The sequence below is a fragment of the Pygoscelis adeliae genome, unplaced genomic scaffold (genome assembly GCF_000699105.1).
Source record: "Pygoscelis adeliae isolate BGI_AS28 unplaced genomic scaffold, ASM69910v1 Scaffold113, whole genome shotgun sequence".
NCBI lineage: Eukaryota > Metazoa > Chordata > Aves > Sphenisciformes > Spheniscidae > Pygoscelis > Pygoscelis adeliae.
In genome coordinates, this window is record NW_008825108.1 from 1,363,942 (window position 1) to 1,374,235 (window position 10,294).

The 10,294-nt window shown below is 40.4% G+C and overlaps 1 protein-coding gene across 1 annotated transcript in view; it reads left to right on the top strand.

The window, feature by feature from the left end:
- Positions 1-426: 426 nt before the first annotated feature.
- Positions 427-10,294, top strand: part of PPFIA2 (protein tyrosine phosphatase, receptor type, f polypeptide (PTPRF), interacting protein (liprin), alpha 2) — a 356,094-nt gene continuing 346,226 nt past the window's right edge. Inside the window, exon 1 of the mRNA XM_009327518.1 lies at positions 427-679. The gene's annotated coding sequence lies outside the window, so the exon portion shown is untranslated. The remainder of the gene's footprint in view (positions 680-10,294) is intronic.

Sequence of the window (10,294 nt, forward strand, 5' to 3'; positions counted from 1 at the left end):
GGGGCTCCGTCGCCACGGCTCCTGCTCGGTACCGCTGAGATCGGGCCCCGTACGGTGCCTGCCAGGCGGCGATGAGCTGCGGGCAGAGGATTTCTTTCTGTAAAGCAGAAAACCGCGTTTGCTTTTTGATCATGCAGGCAGTCGTGCGTGCGTGTGGACTTCAGTCACGCACAGAGGCATAATTAGCCTGGGAGGTATTGAAGAACCAGAGAAGCCAGATATCGCTCAATTAAGTTTAACAAAAGATGAGAAATAAAAGAAAGATGCTGTCGCCCTGGCCCCTCCCCCTGTAATCGCTTGCCTCCAGCTGCAAAGATGCTGTTGCTCGAAAGGGGCTGCTGGAGCTTTAAGAGCCACTCCCCCCCCTCCTGCTCCCGACAATGGTCTGAGCCGAGCTCTGCTTCCCAAAGCAAAATTTGTAATATGCCATTTTCCCCATGGATGCTTCTCCTCTTGGCTGCTGACGAAGTCACCGAAGAAAATGCTGAGGTGCCAAGCAGCCAGTCTTGCCGGAGGACGGGTGCGGGGGCTTGGAGTTCCTCGGAGCAACGCCTGTGTCACCATTGCTAGGAAGATGGTCCAGGAGTGCTCGGCTGTGTGAGTCCCTGCTCGAAGCCGGTGGAGACTGCGGTTGTTATTGATCAAGTGAAATAGCAGACGCCGAAATAAAAGCCACTAGGTACTGAACCTTCTATTTCTGAGTTAGACATTCCCTCCTTAGCCCCGATACCCTCCGGGAGGTGAGGTGCAAATGCAAAATCTTGCTGGCTGCCTCTTGCTGTAGTACCTGTGTGGTATTATTTAAATGCATTTCTGTAATGGGAGTTGGGAGTTGGGGAATTTCAGACTAAAAAACGTGGAGCCAACTTCTTTTTTTTGATGCGGTTGAGGGAGATACGAGGCTGGAGGGATGACATAAAGAACAAATAGTTGGAATGAGTCCTTTTTTTAAGGTACTGTGTTGATCACCCCTCCTGTGTGGAAGGAGTGCAGGATGCTTCTGTTAAAGGTGATATCATAGTTTAGTGGAGACTGGCAGGTAAGGAGTTAACTAGGAGGAGGAATATGCATGTAATGCAACTCAGACAATAGGAAGGATTTTCCTTATGGAATTACACTGTGCTGCCTAAGAGTGATCTTGCTGAGATCGTCTGAAAAGACATAATTGCAGTAAGAACTGGTTTTATCAGCCACTATATCTATTTAACGATTTGAAAAAAAATAGCTTGTAAATGCAAAATATCCAGGATGATCCAATGAAATGAGTTTTCAAGCTGATGTCACTGTGGACAGGCTAGAACGTGTGGTAGTTAGATTTCTACTTCTTTTTCCTGCAGCAAAATTACAAGTAACTTGAAATGACTCCTCAACCTTGGTGTGCAAATCAAACATCTGAGTATACAGAAAACAAGCTTTTAAAACAAGTTATGGACAGAAAGGTGAGGGAATAAAATTAGATTCACATCTAAGGTGGTAGCCTTCAAGGTGAGCAAAATGAATGCTTGTCTAAGAGCCTTTGTCAGGCAGAAGCCAGGTAGTGTTTCGTCTTCTCATTCCCAGAGCTTACCCAAGTGAAAGAAGTCCAGCTGGTAAATTATTCCCAGGCTACATGAGATTCCAGGGTGTTTGTTACAGCATTCACTTTAAAAAAAATACATAATTCTAAGACTCTTGGACAATCGAGATAACAGAAGATGTCAAACAGGGTGGAGTCCAATGAGAAGAAAGATGACAACTTTTTCATTTTCCACCTTTATGGCATATATACCACAGAAATTTCAAGTAGTTTGAGAAAAAGTCAGTATTGAGGATGCACTTTCACACCTGGTCTGTACATGATTATCAGCATCTGTACATAAAAGATATGTAAGAGAATTGCTATCAATTTAGTTGTTAATGGAGTAGCTCCTGAAAAGGAGCTTTATATAACTCTTAACCAAGGGTGGGCATATCCTGTGCAGTTTGTTGCAATTTTTGTCCATTCACTCATCTAGATGTCTAAACTGAGCTGCAGAATTCCTAATAGAGCTAATACTGAGTTCACTCTTGATGGAGACATAATGCAGCTAACGCTATAGATTTGCTGTGACATTTTTTCATACAACCTGGAACATCTTTAATGCAATGACAATGAACCACATTGTTTCCCCCTCTCATAGAACAGATCACTTTAAACAATCGTTGCTTTTTGCCAGTTAAATGTTGTGTGTTTAGAGGGAAAACCTGTTCATGATTTCTTGTAATATTGTAGGCAATGGTCACGCAACATCCAGCGTGCTCCCTAGTCATGCATAACATACATTTGTGATTTTTATGCTCCTGTTTGGAGGTAGTAAAATGACAGGAAGTTGGTGGCTTGCCTATGTTAGTGACTTTTCCAGCCATCTACACTGATCCAAACCCACTGAAGTCCATGATAGAATTTCCATGAATTTAAGCAGTTGTTAGATTAGGCTCCATGCAAATGATTGGAGAAAACACTGAACTAGGAACCAATCAACCTGGACTAGATTTTGCAGTAGATGGTGTAGTAGATAGACAATGGACAAGGAAGAGAATATATTTAGAGAACTTTAATGTGCTGCTTCACGGGCTGCCATTGCGTGTGGCTATGATACCTGAGCACTTCAGGTCTCGAACTACTATTAAAATAAGTGCTTAGTTCAAATTAGAAGAATTCTGAAGTTATTACATTGCCTAAAAGTCTTTTTCTAGGGAGCATGTATGTGCTACATGGATTTTAAGGGAAGCAGTAATTGTCAGTATCCTGTTCCCCCTTCAGAACCTCTCAGAGGGTTTGGGATAGTTGTAAGGTGCTACACAAGTTCCGTATCCGCTGCAGTCCTTGAGAGTTTTGGGCACTTCGCGTGCTCCCTGAGCAAGGGAATTGTAATGTCTGCTCTGTGGCTCCTGATGAATCTAAGAAACAGTGTTTGTGTGTTAACAGTAAAATGCTGGTGACTTAAGGTAAATGCATATTGCATTGAGGGATTGCTTTACTTACGTTCAGAATACCGGGTAAAGTGGTAAACTTTTTACTGCAGAGATACTAAGTTCAGTATCAATGGACCTGTTTTTCTTTTTAAAGAAACACATTTAAAAAGCCTTACTTTTCAATCACGCATAGCTTTAATTAAGTTGTATTACTACAGGGCAAGTCAGCCTTTTTCTGGCAAAGGAACACAAAATTTATCTTTTTTTCCTTTGAATAAAGAGGTATATGATGCATGTTTAGGTATTAATGAAGCATATGTCACCTTGTTAAGCCCTTTCCCTCCACTCCTTCCTCTTCTTTGCAGTCCTGGCTGTATGGGAAGTATTGCACAGAACAATGTACATGAGGGCTTATTCTGTTTTCATGGACTTCTGTGGTCTTGAAGATATGGGGCAGAGGTGTTTAATCCACCACTTGCAGTTCCTAACACCCACTGAAAGATATTCCAGCTCCCTCAATGTTCTTTCTTGGATGCCTGTGTTCCCTCATGTATAACTTCAGTCATATCCTGACACAGCAAGATAGCTGCCACTTAGCAGTGGGTTGCTGCTACTGTAATTATCTGGCCTGTTCCTCACCTACTCCTGAGGAACAGGATGGTTTATGAATGTCTTCGTTATCTTTTCCCTCTCCTCTTCAATTCCTCCCCCAGCTCCTTTTCTGACACAGTTTTCTGGGGGCAACAGCCTGCAGTTCTCCTGTAGTAGTACAAAGAGCTGCATGGATTTGCTAGGTGCGTGGGTGGGCACCACTGGTATAATTAAGTAGGATTTGAGGTATCGAATTAGGAAACCAAGTTAGATGCCTGAAGTAGTCCTTCTTCATCTTTTTCTCCTTTTTTTTCATGTGACCAGAGTCTTGGTACCGAAATACTTAGTAAATTACTTCAGTGGGAATTTACTCAGACTCTGCAAAGCTGACTCCTGATAGCTGGTTACAGATTTCTGAGTTTATTCCGTTCAACACCATGTATCTTTCTTTTGAGAAGAAAGCAAGTCTGTGTTTCTTGGTTCTTGGGTTTGTTTGTGGGTTGGTTGGTTTGTTTGTTTTCTTGTTTGTTTTTTGAGAGAATGGTGTTAGGAAAGCTTTCTATTTTTTCCTGATGAGAATATGATGTATTCATATTTTTATTTCTCATTAATGGCGTAGTCAGAAACCTTCCTAAATGTACCAAGCACATCACGCCTTTAGGTATATTGTAAACATTGACTTGATAACAGATTATGACCTTGAATAGGAACAACTTCAATGTTGGAATTTTGGGGAAAAATATTTATTTTTATTTACTGTTTCTTCTCTTGTGATTCTAGAAGGAGCATATACCACTTAACTACTGTCATACCGTACATATGTGTTCCCCTGCCAAGCTAGGCTTCAACAGTTTTTCAATCTTTATTCTAAAAATATTTTTTCATTATTTGTTTTACTGTGATTCATGGAGTAGATGAAAAAATGTAAAGCGTTAAAATTTTTCTTCAAACCTTTCTTTTGTTTAAACCATTTGAATGATAAGTAAAGCCAGACAATAAGTAAGGCCATACAAGTTAAGTTACAAGACTTTTCAAACTTTTAAATTTAAAATGTTCCTAGACATGGCATTTTATCATCCAATATAATATTTTGGGGGTTTTTTTTGTGTGTGAATATTTTCTGTCAAAGAGTAATTGCCTAAATTTCCAAAAATAAGCACAGATTTTTGTTTACAATTTGGATGTCTAAAATGTATGTGTTCATTTCGCATCATCATGTGGTTGTGTTTTCAGATTTCTCTGCTTTGTAGGTTTTTTTGGGCTGTTTGTTTTCTTTTTTAAAACATCACCCAGAAATTGTGACATTTAGTGTAAATAGCAATATCTGAAAATGTGGCCATACTTGTAATCAAGCATAAGTGAGGTTTATTTTTTATTTTTAAATGACAATTTTGTTTACTTTTTGTAGAGGTCTTCCAAGTGTGTAAAGCTGCAAGTTCTCCATAAAACAGGCCATCCTAATAAAATAAACTTTTTTTTTTGTATGAATGCAATGAGATGCCACAATGTGGGGTTTTAGTCTTGGGTTTTTTATTTCAAATTTCCCTCCAGCCTTATTTAAATGTATATTAAATTTCAGGATCTCTGTGGTAAATGAGTGAATTCTTTGAACTTAAAGCTCTCTCCAGACACATGGAATTATTCAGTGTGAAAGGGACCTTTGGAGGTCATCTGTGCCAATGCCTTGCCCAATGCAGGGCCAACTTCAAAATAAGATCAGGTTGCTCAGTGGTGGAGATTATTCTTCTAAAAAGAAGATTCAGTGATCGCTGTAAATTTCTGGAGTTTAAGGCAGATATTTATATACTCTGATTTTGCTTATATTTCATCACGTTACCTGAAAATTGTAAGAGAAGTTACTTTGCCATTTAGAATTGTGGCAATGCAATTAAAGGTTTTTGTTGTAAGCTTCAGAGAAGGGATTCTGATGCTTCATGCACATTGTTTGTCTTTGCTCATCCCTCCTTTACTGTTACTGTCAGCTCTGAATTCTTTTTCCCTAATAGGACTTGTTGAAGATACGTAACTGTAATTGCCTTGTAGTAGTTGATAGGAATGTATTGGAATGGAATGGAAAGGAATACTACCGTGGGATAACAAAAATCTTAATATCGGAGCTGGTACGTGCAGACCAAATGGAGAGATTAAAATATACGCACAGACTCAATGAACATACTTTTGCATCTGAATTTCAGTGTGGGCATGGGGTTGAATGAGGAACTAACAACCTATTACACTGTATAAAACCAATTCAGAAGAGTAGAGGGTTGGGGAAACTTCAACCTGATCTTTGATCTTTTGGGGCTGCCTCTGGTTACATAGTTCTATACAGTCAATTGTATGACAGGGGAGCAGGATCTCAAATCATTGGCTGATAAACACAATTGGAAAAGATAGAATACCCAGATGTCAGTTTATGATTGTATTTAGTCTATCCAAAAGTGATGGTTTAGAAAATCAAGTCCTGTGAGCCTAACCAGTCTTTGAAGCAGTAAGAGTGGACGACAAAAAGGAAGTTTAAAGATGGTCTGTTGTTTATCCTGCTAAGTTCTGTTCTGAGTAGAACTGATAGCTGCGTGTATTAATAAAAACTGCATACTTGTGACAAGTATCTGCCACATATGCATGGACCTGTTATTCCTGAACTGTATGCATATCCAGTAAGTCCAGGATGCATCTGACCTGTCTTATGAAAATTGATTCATGTGTGTATAGTGAAATGTATCTGAGATGTATAAAAATTTCTGTAAACTCGCAGATCAGCCACAAAATGCATGTGGCATAGCAGGTCTACAATGTAATAGAAGTGGGCCTGCCAACAGCCTTATTCTGAGCCTTTAAGAACTGCAGCATTGAATGTGGCTGTGTCTCCCCCAGAAATACAGTTGGAAAAGACATATATTTTTCACAGAAAGAATGACTAATTCTGGTTATTTTACTAGAGAGAACTCTTTAAGTGTTTAATGGTTGAAATCTTTACTGCATGAAATATACTTTAGCTTAACACAGATTTATGATCTGCGATTAGTGGGTCAAGAGTAGGTAGTTACAGTGATTCCTTCTGATTTCAGTGTATGAAATATTTAAGTTGGTTATATTATGAAACCAGAGTAAAAATTGTTGGGGTTTTGGCATTTTTTAATCACCAAAATTAGGTTTAAAATTCAAAGTTACATAAAAGGAAAATCAGAAGTTGCTTTCTTCCCCCCTTGGAAATTTAAAAATGTAATTAAAATTACTCAGGGTATGACCACATTAGCAATCAGACCTAACTGTTCATAACCATACTATTTTTATTTTATGTTTTAATGTGAATCCCTCAGTTGTTTCCATCTGCATTGTGTTGGGTTGGATCCCTATGTGCTTTTGGTGTGTGCAAACTAGCTTCCTTTCAGCTATAATTAAACTGGAAGGTTGCTCTTAAATCTAATGTCCTGACCCCATGTGTGAACCACATCATCATGTGGTTAACCAAGGATTGTCTAATCCATGCTCACCATCAGAAGGCTCTGGAAACTTCAAGAACACTTGTAACTCCCTGACATGATGCACTTGTTATGTAAAGAACCAAATGCATATGTGCCCTTCTATTTGTCCTCAGCTGCCAATCTTCTACTACTAAACTGTGATCGGTCTGTTTGCTGACACTTCTTCCTCTGTTTACTTTCATTGGTTTGAGGTCCTTTTTCTGCTTTACCTGCCCTAGCTTTTGTTGCAGCCCCTCTTGATGAACCTCCCTTTTCTTTTCTCCTTTATTTTCTTCCTTTTAAAATTTTTCAGATATTCTCACTGTTTTCATTCCTTCCTGCTATCAAGCAGAAAATTCATAAAGGGTGCAATAAGGTCCCGGGGAAGTGGCTTTATTCTTGAACATGTGCTGGAAGAAGGCCAGCATTTCTTGGGAACAGTGTTAAATGGTGGCAGCCTCGGGACATTGAAAGCATCCCATCTGCTGGCAGGTATAAGAGTGATAAATGCCAGATAAAGTTTAAAAAAAGAAAAAAAATGCTTTCTAAAGGCAAGAAGACACAAATCATAGTAAATCAGAACAGCATGGCATATACGTCTTTCATGAAGAGCTACAAGAAATCTTTATTTGTGGACCCCACAATAAACCTGCAGTTTGAAATTTTGTTCCTTTTTTCTGGGTTGATGACCCAGGAACATCCTGAGAAGCCGGGTTCCCTTCAGAGTTGTTCCGGGGTCCTCATTGTTGGCTCCCACAAAAGATCCATGTGAGGACGTGGCCCAGGATTCCTCTTTCCGCTGCTCCTCACTGTTGCAAGTATCAATGCATCCCTTTCTGTCACGTCCTACCAGCACTTCTGATCTGGCCTAGGTTAGCGTACTGCTTTTCTAATATTTGTCTCTAAGCTGAGGGTGGGGAAGGGGAGAGGATGCATGTGGTTCCAGTGGAATAGTCGCATTGACCTCTGAACTGCCGGAAAGCAATGTACGTCACCAGTCTGACAGCAAGAGCAGCTGTACCTTTTAAAGGTTCTCCTGGGGCTGTGAGCTGTGGGAGAAAACTTCCAAGTAACAACTGCCTACATCAGGAACTGCCCATCCATTCCCTGCCTTCTCTGCAGTCTTACTCATAGCCCAAGTTTGTTACTTGTGCCATGTCAGGATAATGCAGCCCAGCCTTTCAAAATAAGCACACTGCGTGGTCTGCTCCCTACCCTGAATGCAGCAGCTTAGAGGGAGAAGACGTAGTAATACTGCAGTGAGCATTCAACCCATGGATTCCATTGCTAACCCACAACCACTTATATATATGGCTTCCCACATCCCCGTAGTGACTGTAGGAGGAGATTTTCTCTCTAGTTTGAATACAAGGTGCTAAGGTAGCAACAGCTGTCTGCACAGAGGTTTCCCTACCTGTTCCTACACATTCACCAGCATGCGTGAAAAATTGCACCACTCTCACTCTGCCTGTGCATGTGAGGAGTGGTAGTGTATGCTGTGCCATTCAGACCATAAACTTGATCTGCATGTGCAGGACATTGGAGGTGATTTCTTGAATGATGAAGGTTCACTGGTGAGAATCCCCTGGGGCAGGAAGCGTGGCCCATGAGATGATGATCATGAGGCAGGAAAGGTTCAGTGACAGTCTGAATTTTTTCTTTGGTTATGAAGAATGGGCATGCAGAGACCTTCATCTCTGGCTACCTGCTGCATACTGAAAAGTTGTGATTAAACTGAGCAAGCGGCAGATGGCCTTGGATGTTTTAGTTATCCCTTTGCTCACTGTGAACTTGACCATCCCGAACTGGGTAGCCACATGTGGGACCTGGGTGGAGACACTCCACAGAGTGATGGCCACTTTCTGAGTGAAAGGTACACCCACAACATTGTGAGAGGATCGTGGAGGCAAGACAGTGGCTCCCCCCTGCTGGTAGTCCCACATCTCAAGATATCTGTGGACAGTGGACAAAGCAGTTACATCAGCAAGAACTCCCCAAAAGCTGTTCTGCCTCTGCAGGGAAATTGAAGTGTAGGAGGATGGGTACCAGGATGTCCTGCTGGTGTCACTGCAGAGTTTAGTCACTCCCCATCTATGGTGCCTCACAGTACACACTGTCCATACTCGGAAGAAGAAGTGGTAGGTACCATGAAGATCAGTTAGTAATGGTGCAAATATTTTTAAATCTGAAGGTTTTTATGGCGATGGAGGCACTGATGTATTAACGTCATCTCAGTATGAAAGGACATTGTGGTGCTTCCTAGTGGAGCCTATAGAGAGGCAAAGGTTTCTGGAATAGAAAGTCTTGAACCTCATGAGTAATGGAGATACGCAGCATCGAATCAGATAATCCTGAGTAAATATTCCTGACCTAAATATATTGGAGATGTGAGGAACTTTTCAGTATCTGTCACTTCAAGCTATTAACAGCTTCTCTTGCACCTAATTAATTACTAAGTGGATGATAGCCACAAACAACCTTTACCTTGCCTCCGATCCAGACACTTTAAAAACAGGATCAAGACCTACCTGAAACCTCAGTAGTGATGCTATTGCCTATGAAAGCTATGTAGTAGTAGCTGATAATTCATGCTGAAATACCAGTGTTTGGTGCCAATTTTGCTAGTTATCACATCTGCTGAAAAAGTGAAAATTAAGAATACTAAATTCCGCATGAACATTCAGAATATGATCAAGGCCAGCTAATCTTAGCAAAGCTGTCATCTTCCCGGTAAATCTTAGCAGCAAACAATGTTAGCACAAGGATTGCTTGTGACTTGGTGATGGTAGGAGGAGTTGGTTTTAATGAATTTAGTACAGGTGTCTTAGCTTTTTTGTTCTCTGGTGTATGGCCTGTCTTTAAGTTACATTCTGTAACAGCTTGATCTTCCATTTTTCATAAATTCCACTTTCACAAGTTCCATTTTCCATTGGAAATCAGACCAGATCTAAGAATATGTAGTGCTAATCCATCATAGTATTGAGGCTGAAATGATGAGTTAACAGTGGAAGTGTGTCAACCACTTGTATTGTAGACAAAATTCACGTCCAGAAGGTCCACAGCAAACTCCTAGGTAAAATATTTTAACTTCTAGTAGATGAACCAAAAGCACCTTGATCCCACTTGCTGAGATAAATGGCTTCCAATAGTTACTATAAGAGAATTTCCAGAAATTAACCCTTAACTATACTTCTTCAGTCAGTCTAGAAAAACAATTTCTGATTCTTTGGGTGACTTTCATTGGGTAGATATAATCTATTATGAACACAGTCTGTATTTAAAAAAAAATAATCTGAGTTTTA